Raw genomic sequence first — 25,907 nt, forward strand, 5'->3', positions numbered from 1 at the left:
TTACGACAGATGCCTATTTATGGATTAGTGTGAATTTAGGCTGGATACTTGGTGAAAAGGAATTTAGGATGCTTTGTGAGTTTTTATTGCAGTGCATTGTATTTATTTGGCACTTTTACCGTACTGGAACCCATGGGCCCGGGGTTCTCATTCCGTATATATCTCTTGTTTTTCAGATACAGGTTCAGGTGCTCAGAAGTGAGCTGCGGTTCGTTTGAGAGACGGTGAAGATATTTATTTTCTCTACTTTGTGTTTTGCTTAGAATCTCTCCACCTTTGTTTTGAGAATATTATTTTATGTGTTGAACTCTTTTGGAACTTGCCTATAGAGGCTCTTATGTTTCCTTTGGGAGAGATTAGGATGTATTGTTGTCAGTTACTTTCATACTGTACCCTAGCCAGCCTAAACTTCGCGGGTCGTGACTAGTGGCTATTTACTTATGTTATATATATATATATATATATATATATATATATATATATATATATATATATATATATATATCCATCTGTTATCTATCTCTTAACCTCCTTTATGCCTTGTTCGTATATCACTTTCACCTTCACAGTTTAACTTTTCGTTGTCGAAACGTGAGTGATACATCTGCGCAATTTTATTTCTACTCTTTTCAGGCTTCTCGATTAATACTCCTTTCGAAATTACCTATATTTATATATTAAAAATCCACCTGAGAGTCGTACCACCGTAATATCATTGACTTATGACTCGAGCATAAGGATTTGAATATTAGGGTGTTACATTATGGTATCAGAGCAGTTTGTCCTCGTGAGCCTGAGGGATGGAACTGCTTATGCTTCAATGCATACTCTGAGTCTGTGCCTGTGCTAGTTAGGGTATCTAACCGATACATCTAGCATGAAGTCCATGAGTGTACCTTTGGTACTTTGAAGCACTATACTTCCGATATTGAGACTGATCAACTTGATATCGATTGTTTGGTGTGTATACGAACCAGATGGCGCCTCGTGGACCCGGTCGGGGACGTGAGAGAGATCGTACTAGTACACAGGAATCGGAAATCAACCCGAATAACCCGGTAAACCTTATGGCGGCGTTGGAGAATATGGCTGCTGCTATGCAAGCCACTGCGGAGGCTCTTGGGCAACAGATAAACAATAATGGCAATGGCGGAAGGGAAGCTCAGGACCCGATGACACTGGCAACTTTCTTAAAGGTTAATCCACCTAAGTTCAAGGGAACCACCAATCCGACTGAAGCTGATACTTGGTTTCAGGCCATGGAGCGAGCACTGCAAGCGCAGTTGGTGCCTGAAGAGCAGCGTGTTGAATTTGCTACCTATCTGCTCACGGGGGAAGCATCGCATTGGTGGCAAGGGGCTCGACGTCTCCTACAACAGGGGAATGATCCTATCATTTGGGATGCCTTCCAGGTGGAATTCTATAAGAAGTACTTTCCAAATTCCACCAGGACAGCCAAGGAATTGGAGTTACTACAGTTGAAGCAAGGTGCTATGTCCGTATCTGAGTATACAGACAAATTTGAGGAGCTATTCAGGTTTTCCCGCATGTGTCAGGGAACTGCGGGAGACTTCGAGGAATGAAAATGCATTAAGTATGAAGGAGGGCTCCGGAGCGACATCTTGAGTTCAGTGGGACCAATGGAGGTCTGAACTTTTTCAGAGTTGGTGAATAAGAGCAGACTTGCTGAAGAGTGTGTGAAAAGGAGGGTTGCAGAGGAAGGAAGTCATAGAGAGCACAACCAAGGATTCGCACCAATGGGTCGAGAGTTTAAGGAGAGAGGATACATACAACACTTTCCCCAAGGATGGAATAACTTTGCGACGAGTGAGGAGTCCCAAAGGAATGGTAAGGGAAAACGGGCAGCGGCGGCTTCTAATGTTTTGAGCTGTCAGAGGTGTGGAAGTCATCACCCAAATAGGCCATGCCGATTGGGGTTAGGCGTATGTTACAAGTGCGGGTTACCAGGGCATGTATCAAGAAATTGCCAACAAGGAGAGAGTCAGGATGCAGGCCGATTGCGGCAGTAAGATTGAGATAATTGCAATAATCAGGCTTAAATGGCAGTGCGTGATTTTATAATACCGCCTGTACAGTAAAACTGGAAATGTCGAGCTTAATATTAGACTGAGAAGCAAACCGGATGGTCCGAGTAAGGAATTACCTTAATACAAATGGATAAATGCCTATGATGTAAATGATTTTCTGTTGAGAATGATGTGTTGTGTTTGTTATGTAGTTGGTTGATTTCTAGATTTTTGGTAAAACGAATTGAACCTGTGACTCTTAGTTCCTTTGATTTAAATAGATAAGAAATGGTCCTAAATGATGGATTTGGAAACGTTGATTTGAAATGCCAGTCATGCTAAGTTGTGGTTGGGTACGTGAGGAAATAAGTGATGGAGCTAATACTTGACGAGAAATCAAAGTGGCATAGTGGAAGCTTGCTAAAAGCGTTAGCATAGTATGGTAATAATAAGGAAAAGTGGGGTATGATTAGAAATGCTTTATGCTTTGAGTACTTAAAAGTTTAGTGAGCTTATACAGATACTGATTCTCGATAATTGGAATTAATTGCGGCTGTGAGCCATAATGGTTCTGAAACGGATGAGGAAATTATCACTGATGCGTAGTCGGATTTAGATGATGATTGAGTGCAAGTTGTCGTGTTCGAGAGATGAGTGCTATGATGTTTGGTCATGGTGACCTTGGATTTAGATCAAGATTTGTAATGATCGGTCTCAGAGGAATTGTTTGGAAACCTTTAAATTGCAATGCTAATGCGGTACTGAGATTGGTTTGAGGGAACCCGTGACGGGTGGTAAACTCCAATTTTTGGAGAGGTGCTGTTGAATTTTTTTTCCAAGAATTTGAAGGAGTGTTGGTTATATTTTTGAAAATAATTTTTGATCTGAGTAACTTCAACAAAAGAGATGTGTCTCGAAAGCTTTTATAGATTAGTAAAGGAAAGCGGATTCTTAAGAGTTTGTCAGCTTGTTAGTCTAAACTTATTGAATTCTAAAAATGAAGAAAGCTTTGATTGATTATAGTGATGTGGGATGATGGCTATGATTAACGAAGATGGCAATATTATTGATGACATGATTTGAGATTTAATAGGGTGTGGGTTGATGAGACGGTAAAAGTAAGGAACGAGGCTGTTAGTCAGCGTTGAACGAACGACCGAGACCCTCAAGAATAGAGAAATCAGAGCACAGCAACGGAAGCACGCAGATTAAAAGGACCTTGTAACTGTTATGCGTTTGATATAAAGGCATACTATGCTCGCGTACTCGTAGGGATGAATGGAATTTTTGAGGTCGAAAATTTCTGTTAGGGGGGTAGAATGTAATACCCGTCTAACAGAAATTAATTAAATAATGAGTTAATTAGGAGCGAATATGGTTGGAAGATTTGGCAATTGGAATTTGATGATTTAATTATGATATTTGGATTCAGTGAATTTTTCCGAGTCGGAAGACATAGTTTTCTGCGTAAAAGCGCGCAGTGGAATTTTGATCGGCAGTACCGGCTGAGACCTGTCTGGTACTGCAGCTGAAAAAATTGATTATGAGTAAATAAGATTAAGAAATGAGGAATTATAATTAGGGGATGTAGAAATATTTGAAGTGCGATTTAGAGCGCTAATCTTAAAGGTTTTGGTCTAAAATTGGGCCAACAGACAAAAATAAGTGAACTGGGCCTAAGACCCAACATATATAAACATTAGTTATGAGCATTTTAGCTCATTTTACCCTAAGAGAGAGGTTGGGGCGCTGAAATAGAGAAGAGAGAAGAGAAGAGAGAAAACCTAACTCTCTTTGATCTTCAAACTACCATAACTTGAGCTACGGAGCTCCGATTGACGAGCCGTTTGCGGCCACGCATCGCTCTTCTCATCCTCTACAATTCTATCTAAGTTTTATGGTGAGTAATCCACTGTTCGCTGCCCAGTTTTCATTTTCCTCTTCAAATTCGAATTTGGTTTGGGTTTTGAGGAAACCTTGTGATTTTGATTGTTTAGGAGTGCTCTAGTATGAGCCATTGGTGATATTCATCACAAAATTTAGTGGGTTAAGGTAAAAAACCCTCCAACCCTTGTGAATTGTCATTTTTATGAGCTATAGGTTGATGTATGTATGTAATATTGGTTATGTTAGTGCATTTGATGGTTTTGGTACATAATTGGGAGATTGGTGTTGCTTGAGGAGCTTTGGTGAGACTTGGGGCTAAGGTTGGTGGAGACTTCCAAAGAAGAGGCTCAATTGATTTGGCTACAAGAGGTACGGTTTAAGTTTCATTTAAGTACCGTGTGGTGTGATGAGAATTCCTAGGCTAGATGCCCCTAGGATTAAGTTTGGATTGTGTAAATGGTTGGTGCTAATATGCATAGTTGGTATGTAATGTGAATTGATGATTGGGTTGAGAATTGGGTGGCCTTGTATGCTTGGTGTATTGAAAATTTGGGTAATGAGTATTAATTTGTGGTTTATGCATTTAAATTGTGAAATTGGGTCGGAGGCCGTAAATTTTGGGCCAGAGGCTGGAAAGAGGTAAGGGAGGTAAGTTGATGTGTGCATTGTATGATGACACAAGTGATTGGATGAATTTTAGATAATGAATATATGAATGATTGGGTTGGTTATTGAATAATGATGTTTGAGGAGTTGAAGTGTGGAAATTGGTAATTTTGGGTGAAATTGTATAGATGAGGTATGTTTGATTTTGGTTGAGATATATTATGTGGTCATATATGTGAGTATGATTATTGATGCCTTGATGGTATGATAATGCATGAAAGATATGTATGTTGTGATATATTCTTGAGGAATGATTAAGGTTGATTTGGGGGTGAAACCACGTGATAGTGAGTATGATATTGATTATGTGTAATGATGGCTGACTGGAAATAGTATTGTTGGAAATTGGGATGAGGAAGGATGTATGACATGTTGATATGTTTGTAATTTAGCCATTTGTTTGAAATGGGTAAAAATGGTTACATAGTGGTTTTGTGAATCGTGGTAAAGTGTTAATGTATGAGTTGAGAAGGCTTGATGTTGATTTTGGTATATTTTGATTGGTTTCAAAAAAGGTTGAAATTGGCATGTTTTGGTTGATTTTGAAAAGATTTGAAAATGACTTGTTTTGAAAATGGCACTTTGTGGTTTTGTATGAAAAACATGGTTTTTGGGCATACTTTGACGAGACATAACTTGGACTATAGATCTCTGTTTTGTGCCAAATCTATTTAGAAATGAAATTGGATCCGGGATGTCCATGCCGTTCGAAGAACGGGTGAAAAACGATTTAAAATGAGAAAGTTATGTCCGTTGGAAGATTGGGGGTTGAATCTGTGAATTCTGCAGCTTTTAACTTAGAAAATTTTTAGCAGAATGGCCCCTCGCGCGTAGGCGCACTTGGCGCGTACGCGCCGTTCTTTCAGAAAACGCCATCCACGCGTGCGCGTGGTGTGCGCGGGCGCGCCGATGTGCTACCCCCAATGCCCAGCCATTTTCCAGAGGGTTGTGCCTGAACTGTGCCTATTTTGTGCCTGGGGCATGAGAGCACCCACTCGTTCACGTGGTGGACGCGTGCGCGTCGCTTGGGTATTTTTCAATCCACGCGTTAGCAAGCATGACGCATACGCGTCGATGAGTTTTGTGGCCATCCACGCGTGCGCGTGGCCCTGTTTTCATCCCAAAGTTGATTTTTGAGTTTTAAACGCCAAATCTCATACTTCTAAGCCTCCGATCTCACCCCTTATGTATTAAATCATTATGATATGCCTAGTAATGAGAAAGGAGCTAGGGGTATGGTAACTTGCGAGTGAAGCAAGGGGAAAGGTTATGATCAATGATGATCAACGATGATTATATGAGATATGGAGGATGACGGTAGAAGTACCGTGTATGCCATGAGCCGAAGGGCTATATTTATTGATAAATGGCTGGTTCTTGATTAAACAATGAGCCGGATGGCTGAGTTATTACCGGGTCACGGCAAAGCCATTATTGATTATGGCTGAGTATAAATGCATATATGATGAATAAATGAATGTGTTAAATGGATAATAATGGAAAATGTTGAAATGTGATGTGTAACCCCGGGTAGTAGGCAGTGGCGTTGTTCACTTGCTCCGGGTATGAGACGGAAAAGGATGTTTATGATAAATGAGTTAATTATGGAGTTTTGAATGAATGTAACTCTGATACTTGGGTAGTAGTAAGGGTTGGGGTTCGTCCCACTTGCTCCAAGTTAATGTTTGAGATTTGATAACAATGAGGATTAATAATATGAATTGAGATTGAATGAATATATGTTTGAGATACCTGGGCAGTAGCAAGGATTGTGGTTCGTCCCGCTTGCTCCGGGTTAATGCTTAAGATACCTGGGCAATAGCAAGGGTTGTGGTTCGTCCCACTTGCTCCAGGTCAGAGATTGTGACGTCTGGGTAGTAGCGGCAGTAGTGGTGAATCCACTCGCTCCAGGTTGAGCTTTTAAACACCCGCCTGGGTAGTAGCTGCAGTAGTGGTTGTTCCACTGGCTCTGGGTTGAGCGGGTAGTAGCAAGGGGGTTGTAGCTCAAACCTACTTGCTCCGCAAGGGTGTTTCTGTCCAATGGTTAGCTACCAGGACATGTCGGGTTGGCTATATAACCGACAGATGATATCATCAACATAGGGTAGGTATACATCATTTGCATATATTTGAATTGTTTGGGTTTGCCTATTTGTTTTGGATTTCTATATCATATATGCTATGTTACCTGATTACGTGCTACTTGTTCTACTTGTACCTTATTTGTGTATTACTTGTCTGTATTGCTTGTGTTTGTACAACTGAGAGATCCCTCATGTTGGTGTCGGTGGATGTTGGGGGCTGTTCTTGATGAGATGAATTGATGATGCGATTGCATGATGATGATGATTTTTGAATGAGATAATTTGAGCCCCCTGGGTAGACGCAGTGATGTGATTTCACTAGCTCCAGGCGAGGGTATGATGTATTGATATAGAGTTGCTGAGGCAGAACAACTGGTGATGGTTTTGCTTATGATTCTGAGTCTGATTCGTGGAAGAATCAGCGAGTTGGGAAACATGTGTAACATAAACTAGATTTAGTATCCCCTTACGACAGATGCCTATTTATGGATTAGTGTGAATCTAGGCTGGATACTTGGTGAAAAGGAGTTTAGGATGCTTAGTGAGTTTTTATTGCAGTGCATTGTATTTATTTAGCACTTTTACCGTACTGGGAACCCATGGGCCCGGGGTTCTCATTCCGTATATATCTCTTGTTTTTCATATACAGGTTCAGGTGCTCAGAAGTGAGCTGCGGTTCGTCTGAGAGACGGCGAAGATATTTATTTTCTCTACTTTGTGTTTTGCTTAGAATCTCTCCACCTTTGTTTTGAGAAGATTATTTTATGTGTTGAACTCTTTTGGAACTTGCCTATAGAGGCTCTTATGTTTCCTTTGGGAGAGATTAGGATGTACTGTTGTCAGTTACTTTCATACTGTACCCTAGCCGGCCTAAACTTCGCGGGTCGTGACTAGTGGCTATTTACTTATGTTATATATATATATCCATCTGTTATCTATCTCTTAACCTCCTTTATGCCTTGCCCGTATATCGCTTTCGGCTTCATAGTTTAACTTTTCGTTGTCAAAACGTGAGTGATACATCTTCGTAATTTTATTTCTACTCTTTTCAGGCTTCTCGATTAATACTCCTTTCGAAATTACCTATATTTATATATTAAAAATCCACCTGAGAGTCGTACCACTGTAATATCATTGACTTATGACTCGAGCATAAGGATTTGAATATTAGGGTGTTACAGTTCCAAAAATACACTCTAAGAAAAATTAGATTCTTTTAAAATAAACGATGGAAGGACGAATCTATATGATGAAAGTAATAAACGAAGATTTTTAAAAAATAAAATTTTTTAAAGACTAAAATATCCGATCTAAAATTCTTTAAATATCAATTTAGATATTTATCCCTATACAATAAATAACCAAAAATCTAACACATAAAATTTTATTCAGTAAAAATAAATTATAAAAAAATATGTTATGAATAACATTCCTATAAAAAAATTAACATTCATACTTTTATAATAACAAAATATAAAATGATAATAAAAAGTTTAAATTAATAATTAAAAATCACCCTATGAAAAAAATCATAATACATTTGATTAAAAGAATTATATATATATATATATATATATATATATATATATATATATGAAAATTTTGATCATAATGTTAATGTATTTTTTTACAGAATTAATAAAAATATTATAATTACTCACAAACTAATACTTTATTAAATATATTGTAATTTGTCTAAATACTTTTTTCATAAAAATTAATTATTTTTTGGTAACATTTGGGTGTATTATTTTTTGTTTGGACTAAAAACACTATAATACAACAAACTAATATGATTCCAAGTATTATTATTTAGAAAATTTTACGATTTATTTTCAAATTAAGATCCTACGAAATGATGATTTTTTTTCTATTTTACAAATATGGTCAAACCTATTAGAAATATTAATATAATTAGTCAAAAAAAATATCTTGTAAATATTAATTTGCAAGAAATTATATATATATATATATATATATATGCATTATGATTTTTATCATCGGAACGATTTTTACGTTTTTCATTTAAATTTCGTATTATGTTTAATATTTTATTATAAATTTATGAATGTTATTTTTTTAGAAATATTTTTTTAATATATATTTGTTTATTTTGTTTTATTTTTATTCGATAAAATTCAATATATTAGATTTTTGGTTATTTATTCGTAAATCGTGTTAGACTAATAAATTTTATGTATAGTTTTAAAAATTTATTATTCTATTATTATTATTATTATTATTTATGTATTAATTAATAGTATTAAATTTAAAAGTAGTTAAATAATAGTAAAATAGCACAATTTTTGTAATAAAAGAAGATATAATAAACTTAATAATTTATGATAATAAAGTATGATTTATGAATAAATAGTACATTTATTACGTATCCTGTAACAATTTATATAAGTTATAAAAAAATATTTACGTGATGAATTTTAGTTTAAAACAATTTAAAAAATATAGATTTTTTTATTTTATTTTAGTAAAAGATCTAAATTATTTAATACATTTCTTTTTTAATCATCAAAACTATACATATTTATCTATCTTATATTTTAAAAATATATTTTAATAGTGTAATACTAATTTTTTTATTTTTTGTTATATTTAATATGTTGAAAATATAAAAAAACCAATATATTGAATGTAAGTTTGTGGCCCAGAAAATAAAGAATTGCTACATAACTTTTCAAGCCAATATTCATGTGTTTTAGTTGGTTATTTTAGAAAAATTAACAATTCAATTAGGATTATTTGGTCGTTACAATAGTTACTAAATGACAAAAAGTAAAATTAGCAATCTTTTAATACCAATGAACATCATATTCCGATATTTGTCAGTGAACATGTGATAATTTTCCTAACTTTTATTCTAATATTTTATAAAAAAATTATTAGATTATACTGTAGTTTTATCTTAAAGCCATCAATATTTTTTAATTTTTTTTAAGATAAATATTTATATTGGACCCAACTCACAAAAGACTAACATTCGTCCATCATATTAAACGCAGCCCACATATATATTATAAAAATATTAAATTTGTATTGATTATATTAAACACTAAAATCAGACATTAATAGGGGTGTCTATGGATCGGATCCGATCCGCATATCCACGGTGTTTATCCGAATCCGATCCAAAAATTGTGGATATGGATCCGATCCGCAAGGCTTTCGGATCGGATCGGATCGGATCCGCACACTAATCGGATCGGATTGCGGATTTTGTGTTGGTATCCGCATATCCGATCCGCATATCCGCGTATCCGCAAAATTAAAGAAATAAATAAATAAATATCTTTTTATGTTTTATTTCAATTAATAATTATCATATATGTTATATTATTTTAATTTATTATTTAAGAAAAGTATGTTTAATATTTTTTTAAGAGTAAACATATTTAAAAGAATAGAAAAAATAAATTTTATTGATATTTTTTTAATAAAAATAAACCTTTAAAAATATTTTTGTGTTTTGTGGATATATCCGATATCCGATATCCGATCCGATCCGCAAATGTGCGGATCGGATCGGATCGGATCCAACCTTAAAAGCTGCGGATATTGGATTCGATCCGATCCGATAGTTTTAATGCTGATCGGATCGAATTTTTTGTTATATTCGATCCGATCTGATCTGCGGACACCCCTAGACATTAATTAACCATGGCTATAGGCCAATACAACTAATTCATACTGCTAGGTTTTGAACAATTGCAGTAAATGTCTTCTTCACGGTACTTGTCTTTTATAGAAACTTTAACTAAGGAAATGACACATGTCTTTTACATGTGTAAAAGATTTTTTCTTTCTACAGTAATAGTATTGATTATTGACTACAAGTCTATAAGATAGAGTTTGGTGAAAAGATCAAGACTGGGATTAAAATTGAGAGATAGAGATAGAGATTGAGAGATAAAGATAAAAATAAATTTTAATATTAAGTTTGGTAAAAAAAAATATAGAATTGAGTTATGTCTCAGTATCCTATTTAATTTTAAATAAATACAGAGACTAAAATGAGGCTAATGACCAATTACCCTTATTTTAAAATTAAAGCATCACAAAATCTCCAAATGATAAAACCTGAAATCCCTAATCCCGACTTCCTTTGACTAACTCATAGAGAAGACTAATTTTAGGAGTTCGTATTGTGCCTAGATTGCTACCTAATTCTCGCATCAAATCCATTGATAGCTTTTGTTTAACTTTTTTCATACTTGCACTTGCTTTTATAATTCCAAACATACATGATAAAAAAACATTATCACAGCAAAGATCAATATAATCCAACTTTCATCTGCAACACTCCCTAAAACAGATTGGCCATTTCATTAGTTAAGAACCTTCTTCCTTAAATTAGCGTTTACCTTCGCTATTTTTCTGGAAATTTTTTGAAGCCACCACATTGGTCATTGGTCCACAAACAGTGACGGCATGGGCGAATGTGCAGGGACAGACATGACTAATGCACAGGGATGATCAGTGGCGACAACGTAGGATGATCGGTGGTAACGGCGCAAGGACGAACGACGGCAGCAATGTAAGGACGAGCGGCGACGGCAACGCAGGGACGAGCGGTGGGAGAAGAGAGTTGGTTGAGTGTGAAGAGAAAGGAGAAGCCAAATGGGTAGAGTTGGATTTTTAAGTTTTGATTGGGGGTATTTTAGGTACAAAATGTTATTAAAGTTTCAGTCCCCGTCTTTAAAATTTTCAGTCTTCAATGTCTCTACTTTTTGGAGGTACTAAAATACTAAAATTTTGAAAATAGAGATAGAAATTTAAGTACCAGTCTCTGGCTCAACAAATTATAATACTGAGTCTCTGTCTTTTCAGTCTCAATTTTAGTCTCGGCAAACAAACGCTATCTAAGGGTCGTGCTATTGTGCTGAATGAAATTTGTTTTCTCAGCTGCTGGAACGATGTGGCTATGTTAAGGGGTTAACGCGTGTTGTGATGCTGCAAAAAACCCTGCAAATTGCTGCTGCATTTGCAGAACTCATAGAAACTATAAGAGGAACTGTTGGTAGTGTTGCTGGATTAGTAATAGGTAATCCCATGATTAATCTGTTGGACTTTTTGTCTACTGTCCCGAAGAATATTTTTTATCTATGGTGTTTGGGTTTAGTTTTTTTATCTGGTCTAAATATTGTGTGATCCATACAATATGACGCTAATAACATTATGGAGCAAGAAAAAATATGATATTAACCTAAAAAATAATAATAACAATAACAAAAAACACCAAAAGCAAGTGTGTGCTAGGGTATGAAGCCAGTAAATTGGGTTTTTATATTTCTGTTAGATACTTTTTCATCATTTTTTAGTTGGTTTAATGGTACCGACACTAATCAATCCTGCTCCCGTTGTTTCTCCTTCGTATCCTTCAATTTTTCAGACCTTTTAGAATCTTCTACCGTCAGCCTTTGCCCTCTTGACACCGACAAAAAGTCTGAGTTATCCTAACTCTTTTAACACTTCTTTTCACATTATTATTATTATTATTATTATTATTATTATTATTATTATTATTATTATTATTATTATTAAACGGAGACTAAGTCCAAAGAAAAAGAAGAATTACAACATTATCCTAATCCATTTATTTTACAAAAATAATTCAACTACAAAAAATATTACTAAGCCCAAAATAAAAAACTAAAAAATTTAATCATAATCATTATAACAAAATAATATTTATCTGATTATTATTATTATTATTATTATTATTATTATTATTATTATTATTATTATTATTATTATTATTATTATTATTATTATTATTCTCCTAGCCCAAATAATACAAATCTTCATCCATTGCATTTGTTTTTTATTATTTCTTTAACCCCTTTTATTATGTTGCATTCAGTAACAACATAAGTTCATCACTTAACAAAAATATTGGATTCAACATCCAAAAATTCAATAATTTAATTATCACCACCTCATTTTTAATGCTAACCTAATCTTGCATCAGTAAACATTAAATTGACCCACAATATCTGTACTACCTGAATCTCTAATAGAATTTATCTCTTTTAATCAAGACAACTCTAACATATTTCACGTGTATTCATCAAAAGACGTCCACTTCTTTTTTTCACATGCTGAAAAATTTGTCATTCTTACCATAGCACTGCCCTAACTGGAATTGAAATACTAGCAGTTTTGCGGCGAGTAATTTAAAAATCAAAATGAGAAAAGTAGTGTGAGAAGTGGGAAGGCAAGTGAAGTAGTGGGTGACTATCTTATTGTGGATCAACCATTTTGTAGGGTAAAATACATTTTTACTTTTACATTGGCCAAGGTTTATGTTATTTCTAATTTTCTATATTACATGTTTTTGGTGATGCCAAACAATGCCCAAACAAGTTCAACGAGGCCCATTAGTTTAGTTATGGACTTACGGCAATGGATATATAACTGGCCTAGTATTGCACAAAAAAGAGTGTCCTAATAGAAACATCCATTATTTAACCAACTTGAGTTGGTCGAGTGGTCAGCTCACTCGTCTGCTTAAGCAAGTGTCGGGAGTTTGAACCCCGCCTTGTGCATGCAGTAACTCATTGGCCAGCAACAAACTCTTAAATAGAGCTCAGATCCGCGACATATTAATCTTTAACTTATCGAGTTGGGAGATACTGTTTGGATAAACTAAAAAAAGAAACATCCATTATTTCTAATTTTTTTAGAAAGATAGCTAAATTAGTCATATAGCTACGCTAAATTTGTGACTCTAATTCTAAGGGTCTCCATTAATTAACATTGTGACATTTATAATATAATTTTTTTGACCGTCGGTAATGGAGTTTATATCTCTTTCTACTTTTCCTTTTACTTTCCATTTCGTCTAAAACCTTGTTTGCTGCTGTTTGAGATGTGATGAGAAGAGACAAGAAATAGAGAAAGTTCACCGTCGCAGTTCGCATTCGCCGTTCACCATCGCAGTTTGCATTCGCTGTTCACCGTCGCTCGTCACAGTTTACGTTCGCTGTTCACCGTTGCGGTTCGCGCTCGCCTTTCACTGTTCGTCGTCCCTCGCGTCGTCCTTTCTCTTCCCCTCTTTTATGTGTGCGAAACCTAATTCCCTATTTGGCGACTTTTTTCTTCTCTTCCAACCTCACTGAACACTGAGTATTTAATTGTTCTTCTACTATATTTTTCTCTGCAATTTCTTTATTGTTGCTGCAATTTACCGTTATGATTATATCCTCATGTTCATACTTGCGATTGTTTCTTTGAATTCTCTTATATCATTTTAATTTTACCTGCACTCAACATGTTCAATGAAATGCTTCAACCAGATTTCTTTGAATGCTCTATTTGTTATTTCTTCTCTTGATTCCTTTGATGTTTTTTTAGGCCAGCAAGTTCATAATAATAATGTATGTGTGAGTACCAAATTGCCAACTTGAAGAGAATTATGATCTCTAGTTCACCATTCTCATAGAAGAGACACGTGTAGTACATTTAATTTTATGAGATTGAGATATTGTAGGTAGCTAGGAGCCTAGGAATCAAATGTAGAACCAACCAAGTATTTATGAGAGTTTGTTGTCTCATAATTGTGATAGAAAGTAGAGACCAACAGATTCAGTTAAAAACTTAAAATGGAACCATTATAGACTATCTGTCTATATGACTGATTTTATTAGTAGTTTTAGTGCTTCATAGAGCTCAGAACTAGTTATCTGCTGTTGGTGCTTAGAAAAATAGTAAGAAAGCAACTCTAGTTCTCTGTCAAAAGTTGAAGAATTACTGGACAAAGAGGTGAGATCTCTAATACATGTTTCTTTTAAACCATTGTATTATTCTAGTTCTTTTTTCTTTCCCAAGTTTTCAACTATCACTACAACAAATTGAATATATAGCTACACTTATTGTTATTATTCTGAGTATTGAAAAAGCAAGAATAACATTATACTGAATCTATATATATAGCTAAGGGGGCTCATAATAGTAGTAAGGTTATGTGTTACTCCTAGCTTGGATGTAAGTTGAATGTGATGAATGAGTATAAATTTTCTATGACAATTATTTGTAACATTTTCAGTTGATACTTTATTTATTTCTTGTTACTATTTTTAATTATTAAAATTTTCTATCCATTTGGGTAGTTGAATGATGAATTTAAGCGCTCCCTGTCAAAGAGTGTTATCAGATGCAGAATAGATTACTCATTTTCCTTATTGTTTCCTAAAAAAATAATATAAAGATATAACATAATTTGACTGACTTGTATAAATCAAATCACTTTTATATTTTGAACTTAAATTAATTAAATGTCACTTTTATATATACACTTCATAATGGTTATCTCATGAGGCAGATTTCAACTGAAGAGGTATTAACAACAGATGTTTTATTGTTAAAGTACTCCTCCTATGTGATTATCTTTTAGAAGAACAAACTCACTTGCATATTTAATATGAAAAAATTTTGTAGGGTGGTCAAAGTTCTAAAACTCCTATGTGTATTTTGCTTCTGTAGTTAGAAGAATTAACAAATCTAAGATTTGCTTTCTGTTTTCCATTTTCTTTACACTTTGCTACGATTTGTTTGCCTTTTATGTATATATGGATTGAAATTATTACATGGATAAAACCTATGAAACAGATATGGGATTATCAGGCTAAAAATTGTGTCCAGACTTTGGAGGGTCACACACACACAATGTATCTGATGTATGCTTTCATCCTGAGCTCCCTATAATTATTACTGGTTCTGAGGATGGTACAGTACGAATATGGCACTCCACAACGTATACGTAATTGGAGATTCATAGAATACTAAGTTCTAAGCTTATCTTCAATTTGCTTAGTTCCTTATGGCCTTTCAGCCAATTGTCATCAATAACTTGTGGAACTTGAATAATTTAACTAACCTTGACCTTTGATCATAGGTAATGAGGGTTTATAACACTTTTTTCTTCCCTAGAAACAATGATATTTTGTCTCATGTTTCTTTTTAACCTTTCCTTTCATGCTGTTTTTGTTAAAAGATTATACTCTATAGAGAGTTCTTTTTCATGACAATGATGCCTGGATTCGAGATTCACCAGAGTGGAATGGATTTCATCTGATTCTTCTAATTGTATTAACAATTTTCCCATCAATTAAGCTTTCCTTTCTATACTTGAAGATTGACTAAAACTAGTTTGAAGTATGGATATAAACATATTGTGGCCATTTAACAATTTTATGGTGGTTTAATCTGCTTTCAGGCTTAAGAATACATTGAACTATGGTCTTGAAAGAACATTATTTCCATTCAAAATATGGTTTATTCCGGTGTACCTATGTATTTTTAGAGACGATAACAATGGTTGCCATTGGTAAATATGACTTCTTTTTTTAATTTATAATTAAAAAATCCTTGAAAAATCATGCTGGTTGTTCATGTATTTTTGTGTATTTCTATATACTGTTTGTAGATCTGTATACTATTTGGAGATGATGATAATGCCGAATTGAAAAAAACTTAAAAGGGAGTTCGCCGTTTGGTTAGGCGAACTTGCCAATTTTTATAGAGTTCGACGGACCAATGAAAAAAAAATCGTATTTTGGGAATTAAAGTCCAAAAATCATGTTTGGAGAAATATGAATTTTTTTATTTTATTATTGAAAAAAATCCTAGTTAAAATTATATACTTGTTTTTATGGTAGTGTGGTTCGATTTCTGGAATCACGAGGCATGATAGAGGATGCTCTTGAAGTAGCTATTGACCCTGACTATAGGTTCAAATGTTCAATCTAGCCATGCAGCTTAGGAGATTAGTGGTTGTAAAAGTAAGTTAAAAAAATTTCATGTGCTTAAAAGGAGATAGCCATTGACTTATAAAAGTTTTATAATGTAACTTACTGATTACTTTCTTGTTTTACTTTAAATTATGAGAACTACTCATCCTTTTTTCTCTTCTTCGATCAGAGCATTACCACAGAAGTGCAGAGTGAGTCTAAATGGAAGCAGTTGGGAGAATTAGCCATGTCTACTGAAAAAGTGTTTTTCTTTATAAATGCTTATCATAGTAGGATTTTAAATATTTATTGTTATTGTCACTGTTAGTAATGATCTAGGGGCTTTGATGTTGATCATTTTTCTTAACTAATGGATTTCTAGCATGATTTAATTTAATCTTTATTAGCATGTTTATTTACTGCATTTCATGAATTCTCATAAAATTGTTATTGGCAATATTCTACAAATGCATTCTAATCATTGCATTATTTCATTTGCAGAGGACAAGAGTTGCTTGTGAAGCAATTGTTGAAGCTGGGTACTATTGAGGTTGAAGGTGAAGCGAAGTTGCGGAAAAAAGTTGAGGATTAAGTTATAAGTACAATTGTTAGTTTCATATGTTTGGATTAAGTTGGGATTTTTTGAATTTACATTTTATGGATTATGACTATTTAAAACTTGTAGAATTCAACTTTTGAAATATATTATTTTTATTTTGTAAAACTTGTGCGATTGAGTTTAAATTTATTGAAATATAATGCCATTTATTATTTTGTATGTAGACACAAATTATTATTTATAATAGAAATAATTTTTGCAATAATTAATAAAAGAAAGCATTGATGCTGGAGAGATTATGACAATTTAAAACAGTCACTAAATAAAGAAAAAAGCTGTCACAGAAATTAGTAATATATCTAAAAACTGTTATAAAACTAGTAACTTAGTGACGGTTTAAAATAGTTATGAAATATAAGAAAAAACTGTCACAGGAATTAGTAATTTAACAACAGTTTCAAAACGTCACGAAATACATCATAAAAAATACCTTTACAAGTGTTACAAATTAGTGACGGTTTTATACTTCAAAAATCGTCAAAAACAATTTTGCGACACTCCCTACCAAAGGTGGTCCAAAACTGTCACTATGTCAGTTGGCGATGCTCAAATCTGTGACGCTTTTTTTAACCGTTGCAAAACCATTTAGTGACAGTTAAAACCATCGCCAAGCATTAAAAAAAACGTCGCCAAAATGCTATTTTGTTGTAGTGGGTCAAACTGATAGTAGAGACATGAATCTGGTTAGTTGGAAGGTGTTGATCACCCTTAAGAAATTTGGTAGCTTGGGAATTCGAGATCCATTTTGTGCTAATATTAAAAATTCTAGATCCGTTTTGTGCTAATGTTGCTCTTCTTGTGAAACTAGTTTGACAATTTTTTCATCATCCAAACAAGTTATGGGTTCAATTGTTGGCGAAAAAATATTGTTCCTCTCCCAAAAACTATTTTTGTCGGTCTTGAGACACGAGCTCTTATATTTGGAAGAGTATATGTAAAACTTGGGATCTCTTGAAGGATGGTTTTGTTTGAAGTATTGGGAATCTAAACCAGAATTTTTGATTTTTTAATTGGAGAAAAGAGGGGCATCTTTGTCATGAGATGAATTATGTTTACATTTCTGACTCGGATCTTCAGATCTTGGATCTTTGGTCATCTGGACAGTGACACCTTCAAAATATCTATTCTTCTCTAAACTAATTTTTGTAAGGCAACATTCTTTCCTATAATCCAGATGTGCAAGTTTGTTCAGTGGTAGGATGGTTTTGGTTTAGTGTGACGTCAAAGGTTTATGACTCTCGTAGTGGTTACTTGTAGCTCAGTAAGAAGAAGTTTGGTTGAGAGGACCAGGGGAATTGGCTTTGGTTTTGGCGTCATCTTCTTCTGGAAAAATATAAATTCTTGGCCGGACTTTGTCTTAGAGAGGCTCTACCCACTGCTGCTTTTCATTTCAAGAGGGACATCTCACTAACGGACAGCTGTCCACGATATTTTTTTGTCAGAAATTGATTGTTCATTATCTTCGAGATTGTCCAAAAGCTCAACTAGTTTAACAAGCTTTGGAGATTTATGATCAACCTCTGAATTTGATGAACTGGTTCTTACTTCATAGTAAAGAGCGCCATTTTAGATTTTTTCTGGTCTATAGTGGATATGGCATTCCAAGAATAATGAGATCTTTCATCCATACGAGTCTTGGCCTCTAAATAAGGTGACTAGTGTGGCTTTGTCCTTTGAAAAGAAGTTTGGAATATTTTTGAGTTGTAACGAGTTTTTATCTCCTCTACTATTAGTTGCTCATGGATTCTTCCTCAGTAGCTACTTTAAGATTAATAATAATGCAAGATATCCTAGTATTGGTGATCGGGTTGGTTTTATTTGTGTTAGCAGAGATTGAAATGGAAGTTGGCAATGAGGTTGTTTGGAAACAATTGAGAGTCGTAATATTCTGTAAAGAGAGTTGTTTGCTATTTGGAGAGGATATCTTCTAGCCTAAGACTTGTGGCAAAGAGATATTATTTGTGAAATATATTGTGTAGATGTCTTTACTCTTGTCAGTAATTTTCAGGATAACTCTGATTTTGTTGATCTTTTGGTGCTAAAAATTCGGGACATCATGTCTTGGAAATGGCGTGTTAACTTCCTATTGATTTTAAGAGATGCAAATAAAGTGGTAGACATAATGGCAAAGATGGCAAAGCAGTTCCTTATTCTTTGTTTTTTTCTTTCTTGTTTGTTCTATTGCTACTTTCCAGTCACCAAAAAAAATTACCATTGATTTTGTAATTTCCATGAAATATGTGTCCACTATCTTAAGTTGAGTGATTAACTTTTCATTTTACCACATTACCAATTTCTTCACGTCAGAGAATCTTGATCCACACATAATAATTAAAGGATTAATCTTAGTATACAAGCAATTAGCAATTACAAGTCTTATAAGTGCGAAACTTACTAAAACCCTAAACGCGCTCCAATTCATACATACAAGTCACGCGCTATATAACAGAATTTAGTTTCAATCAAAATCAATTAACGCGCGAATATTTCACTTCCAATCTTCAAAATATTTCATTACCTTCTTCGAATCTCTTGTCAAGTTTCTTCGTTCTCCTTCTCGCATTCTCCCTTGGTCTTTTGGATCCTTTTTCTTCTGCGTTTATCACTTCTTTGGTCTTTGTCATTCACCTGAGTTTTGCGAACTGTAACGCTAGCTTCATTTTATTTCGATTTTCTGGTTTTTGAAATCAAATTTTGAAGTCCTTTTGAAGATAATGAATTATTCAACCTCAGATTGTCAACTCAATCACGGCGAAGTGGATTCAATCTCAGATTGTCAGCTCAATCATGGCAAAGTAGGTTTTGAATTTGAATCGAACGAAGTTCCTGAGGTTTGATTTAGTTTCAGTTAATTATGATTGTTTAGCTGAATAATTCGTGAACCTAGACTGTGAAATTAATGCGTAAACATAATCTGTGAATTGAATCTAATGCATTAGTTTTGATTAATTATCTGCAATTTATAGCAAATGCTCAGGTGTAGATCAGAACTTTTTGAGTGTATTTTTAGGGAGGTTTGGGTGTATTTTAGGAAAGTTTGGGTTTATTTACAGTTTATGATTTTTCTTGTTATTTTTAAGTGCGAAACTTACTAAAACCCTAAACGCGCTCCAATTCATACATACAAGTCACGCGCTATATAACAGAATTTAGTTTCAATCAAAATCTATTAACGTGCGTATATTTCACTTCCAATCTTCAAAATATTTCATTACCTTCTTCGAATCTCTTGTCAAGTTTCTTCGTTCTCCTTCTCGCGTTCTCCCTTGGTCTTTTGGATCCTTTTTCTTCTGCGTTTATCACTTCTTTGGTCTTTGTCATTCACCTGAGTTTTACGAACTGTAACGCTAGCTTCATTTTATTTCGATTTTCTGGTTTTTGAAATCAAATTTTGAAGTCCTTTTGAAGATAATGGATTATTCAACCTCAGATTGTCAACTCAATCACGGCGAAGTGGATTCAATCTCAGATTGTCAGCTCAATCATGGCAAAGTAGGTTTTGAATTTGAATCGAACGAAGTTCCTGAGGTTTGATTTAGTTTCAGTTAATTATGATTGTCTAGCTGAATAATTCGTGAACCTAGACTGTGAAATTAATGCATAAACATAATCTGTGAATTGAATCTAATGCATTAGTTTTGATTAATTATCTGCAATTTATAGCAAACGCTCAGGTGTAGATCAGAACTTTTTGAGTGTATTTTTAGGGAGGTTTGGGTGTATTTTAGGAAAGTTTGGGTGTATTTACAGTTTATGATTTTTCTTGTTATTTTTAATTGACTTGTTGTCGTTTGGGTGTATATCAGGAATCTTTAGGTGTATGTTACTTTGATTGTTATTTTTTTATGAGGTGCAGAAATTCTATAGTATTTTATTATTTTTAACATGTTGTATTTTGCAGCCCCTCTCTGTTGTTGATGAGCAACTTGTTCTCAAGGTTGGAATGACTTTTAAAAACCTTGAAGATGCTGCAAAATTATACAAGGACTATGCCAAGGTCGTAGGTTTCTCTACAAGAGTTTGGAGTACAAATAAAAAGGGTGTATAGTTACAAAATATGGGTGTAAACCATAGTTTTTCTTGGGTGTATTTCTGAACTTTCTTGTGTTTGACATTTTACATACATATATATATTTCAGAATCTGTTGTTTATGTTATAAATTATTTTTTATTTTTTTATTATGATATAGGGTTTAGGGTTTAAGGGTTTAAAGGTTTACGGGTTTAAGGGTCTAGGGGCTTAGGGTTTAGGGTTTAGAATTTTAGCAATTTAGGGATAAAGCATTAGGGGATAGAAGTCTGGTTTATATTTAACTTTCCTTGGGTGTAAGATGAGATCTTATGGGTGTAAAAATTAATAATTTGGGTGGTTTAGAGTTTAGGGTTTAGGGTTTTAGGATTTAAGGTTTAGGGTTTAGGGTTTAGGGTTTTAGGGTTTAGGATTTAGGGTTTAGGATTTTAGGGGTTTAGCAATAAAGCATCATAGGATAGAAGTCTGGTGTATATTTAAATTTTTTTTGGTGTAACATGAGATCTTATGGGTGTAAAAATCAATGATTTGGGTATAGTAGGTTGGGTGGTTTAGGGTTTAGGTTTTTAGGGTTTAGTGTTTAGGGTTTAGGGTTTATGTTTTAGGGTTTAAGGTTTATGGTTTAGGGTTTAAGGTTTTAGGGTTTAGGGTTTAGGGTTTTAGGGTTTAGGGTTTAAGGTTTAGGGTTTAGGGTTTAAGATTTATGGTTTAGGGGTTAGGGTTTAGGGGTTTAGGGTTTATGAATTTAGAGTTAGGGTTTAGGGTTTAGGGTTTTTGGTTTAGAGTTTAGGTTTTTAGGGTTTAGAGTTTAGGGTTTTAGGGATAAATCATTAGGGGGGATAGATGTTTGGGTGTATAATCAACATTCTTTGGGTGTAAAATTCCAGGTTATGAGTGTATATTTGGTTTGATGTTTTCCTTCATATTATAGTACCTGTAAATCAGACATTTTGAATACACCAGAGAGAGTTTAATTATGGAAAAAAAATTTACTTATAATTAGATCAAATATATTTACATCATGTGTTCAATTTCTTACAAGAGTATATAACAGTTACATTAATCAATGACAATATCATTAGAATCTATCTAATAAAATGGACTCAATAAAAATGAGGATGTCCTGGAAAGTCTTATTGCATCACTTCTCCTCGCTCATATTTCTGAATTTCTCACTCAACAGATGGGTTGCACACTTTAGGTCCATGGTTTGCTGTAAACAAAGCAAAATTAGAGTTAGATATATTTCTATTATGAAAAACTGATTTGATCGAAGACATATATTTGTTCTTACATTTTTTTCAACTTGGTTTTTGCCTTCCATTTTTACTGCAATGAAAAATACACCCATAGATATCAGTCAGATACACTCATAGATCAACCACATACACGCAAACTGATTTTATAAGTATTTAATGAGGTCAGTTCAAAATAATGTTCAATTGACTCAAACATCAATAAATATACAAGCTCAAGCAATATTAGAATGTCAAGCAATATATACCCAAGGACAAGCAGTATTAGAACATTTGCAACAGTTGACTATATTAAATTATATGAGTTCAAAAATATACACCCAACAATCAACCATATACACCCAACACATTACGCCATATACACCCAACAAATTACTCAATATACACACAAAAATTAGTTAGAAGAAGAACTAGAACAAGAAGAACAGTAAAAGCTAGAACAAGATGAACGGTAAAAACTTAGATGAGGCACATACACCCAAACCGATTTCATAACTATTTAATTAGATCAATTCAAAATTATGTTCAATTCACTGAAACATAGATAAATATACAAGCTCTAGCAATATTACAATGTCAAGCAATATACACCCAAGGACAAACAATATTAGAACACTTGCAACAGTTGATTATATTACATGATATGGGTTTAGGAATATATACCCAACAAATTACGCCATATACACCCAACAATCAACCATATACATCCAACACATTACGCCATATACACCCAACAATCAACCATATACACCCATACAAATTACTCCATATACACCCAATAAATTAAGCAATATACAGCGAAAAATCAGTTACGAGAAGAACTAGAACAAGAAGAACAGTAAAACCTAGAACCACTTTGAAGAACAGTAAAACCTAGAGGAATTTACAAGAAGAGTAAAACCTAGAATAAGAAGAACAGTAAAAACAGTGATATGAGATTTAGAACAAGAAGATCAGTAAAACCTAGAAGAACATAGAAGAATAGTAAAACCTAGTTCTTCGATTTTGAAATCAGAAACAAAAATGTGAAAAATGTACAAGATGAGTAAAACAGTAACGTACCTTGAATAATATTTTGTTGATGGTTTCTGCTAATATTCGCGACGAGTTCGAATGTCTCTTCAGTTTGGAATGTTGTTCGAAACTTGAGGATTTGTGTTATCTTTGAAGGAGAAGAGGAAGAGTGAGCTATAATGAGCGGTTTTTTTGAAGTGTAACCGTTTGAGTGACGAGCGTGGAATTGACGCTCCATTCAAAGGGAGAGAGTGCGCGTGGATTAAACCTGGGTTAGGCCAACTTGTAAGAGTTGTATGCGTTATTTGCATGTATGTGTAGCAGGGCCCATAATTAAATTAGTCTCCGAAAGATAAGATATCTTTAAATTTATTTTTGAAAGATTTTTCAATCAAATTGGTCCATTAAAGATTAAAAATTAATCATATTAGTATTTTTACCCGTAATAACATTACGAGAATATAAATTTTTTAAAACTACGATCCATTTTGTTCTAACAATATAGATTATGCATGACACAAAAGATTTATAAAAATCAAACTACTTTTACAAAAAAAGTCGTAAATTGACAAAAATCTCTTATTAAGAAGGTCAATGTATCTGTAGATAAAAAATCAAATAATAAGATTTTTAGTTATTATTTTTATATGAAAAAGTTAAATTTTTTATTAATAATTAATTTTAACATTCGTATCTAAAATTTAAAACAATTTAACGTGTATACTTTTACATTTAATTAGGTGTTAACTGTTAAGTCTGTTGCACAAATAGAAATAATTAATTTTTATGCTTACTATTTAAAAATAATATTTTTTCTCTCTATGTATATAAAAATATAATTAGATATTAGCATAAAAAATTATACTGATAGTTATAAAATTAATTCAAAATTAATTTTTTTAAATAATTAAATCTTGATTCTAACTTTAATTATAACATTAGTATTCTCTCCAAATTATATTTAATAAATATTTAAAAGAAGAGAAATAAAAATATAGATTTAAAAGATAAGCGGTAAAAATTTAAAGCTAAATAAAAAAATAAAAAACTATGTATATAATAATAATATTTTTTATTTAAATTATATTACTTTGTTAATTTTATTTTCTGTAGAAGAGAAAGATAGAAAAAATAGAGAATGAGAGAAAAGAGAGAAAAATATAAAGATGAAAAATGAGAGTGAGAGTGAGAGTGAGAGTTTGTTAATTTTGGAAGAAAAAATTTTATTTTAATTGTAAAAAATATTGGATGACATATTTTGATTTGTCAAATTATTAATATAAAATATAAATATTATATATATAGTAAAAATAGTAGAGAGAAATAGAAAAATGGAGAGAGGTAGATGAGAGAATTTAGTAAAGGAGTTTATTAATTTTGAAAAAAAATATTCTCTTTCAATTTTAATAAGAGAGTGTCATGTGACATATTTGATTATTAAATTAGATAGTAATGTATGATACATAATATATGTATATTTCAATTTTAATTTTAATGCAATTAAAGAATATTATGTTGCACATTTTGATTGTCAAATTAGTAATTAGTCATTGATATTGATAATGATATATAAAATAGATAGAGTGGTTGAAAGAATGAGAGAAATAGAGAAAGGAAGAGGGAGGAGGGGAGAATTCTTTAATTTTGGAGGAAAAGATTTGATTTCAATTACAACGAAGGAGTGTCATGTGACACACTTTGGTTGTAAAATTAGTAAGAAAGAGGGAATAATAATTCTTTAATTTTAGAGAGAAAGATTTAATTTCAATTACAATTAGAGAATGACATGTGGCACATTTTGGTTGTAAAATTAGTAAGGAGGAGAGGAAAATTCTTTAATTTTAGAGGAAAAGATTTGATTTTAATTACAATGAGAAAGTGACGTGAGGCACATTTTGATTGTAAAATAATAGATATAATAGATTTGTCCTTCAATCACTCCATTAATAATTTTTATCAACAAATGATGTTGTGCATTAATTGACAACACACATGATACTTGCCATATCTAATTGAATATTGACCAAATATGTTTATAAAAATCTATTAATTTAGTTATTTTTCCCAATTACATAAACTCTATTCCCAATTAAGATCTAGCGACTAAATTAATAGATTCTCAAAACATATTTAATTAGCGTCCAATTAGATATGTTAGCTGTCATATATATTATCAATTAATTGTTCACATTATCAATCATTGACAGAAATTATTGATTGAGTAATTGAAGAACAAATATTATTACTTGACAATTTTTAAAAGACTAATTTAATTGATAAAATTTTTTAAGAACAAATTTAAAGAACATCTCATCTTTTAGAGACAATTAACTATTAATCCCTCTATATATATATATATATATATATATATATATATATATATATGGCCTTTTTCATATTGTATAAGTTCTTTATCCATATCATAAATGAAACATTAGTAAAAAAAAATTGTTAATGGACATTGAGAATGGTCGATTAGAGATAGAACTGGTAATGGGTAGGATAGAATAAGGTTTAGACCTTATTTGCGGGTTGAAAATTTCTTAAAATTTTATCCTATTCTATCCGCGAGTTGAGAATC

The 25,907-nt window shown here is 32.9% G+C and overlaps 1 long non-coding RNA gene across 2 annotated transcripts; it reads left to right on the plus strand.

Annotated features, from left to right (window-relative positions):
• The first annotated feature begins 13,456 nt into the window (after positions 1-13,456).
• LOC112801746 (uncharacterized) lies at positions 13,457-17,131 on the plus strand. Of its 2 annotated transcripts, XR_003818654.2 has the most exons (3): positions 13,467-13,804; positions 14,345-14,440; positions 15,287-17,131. It is a non-coding gene; the product is annotated as an uncharacterized lncRNA (long non-coding RNA). The 2 variants fall into 2 exon arrangements; XR_011882199.1 differs by having other exon boundaries at positions 13,457-13,804; positions 14,345-17,131.
• Positions 17,132-25,907: the final 8,776 nt, after the last annotated feature.

This window comes from Arachis hypogaea, chromosome 5, assembly GCF_003086295.3.
Source record: "Arachis hypogaea cultivar Tifrunner chromosome 5, arahy.Tifrunner.gnm2.J5K5, whole genome shotgun sequence".
Lineage (NCBI taxonomy): Eukaryota > Viridiplantae > Streptophyta > Magnoliopsida > Fabales > Fabaceae > Arachis > Arachis hypogaea.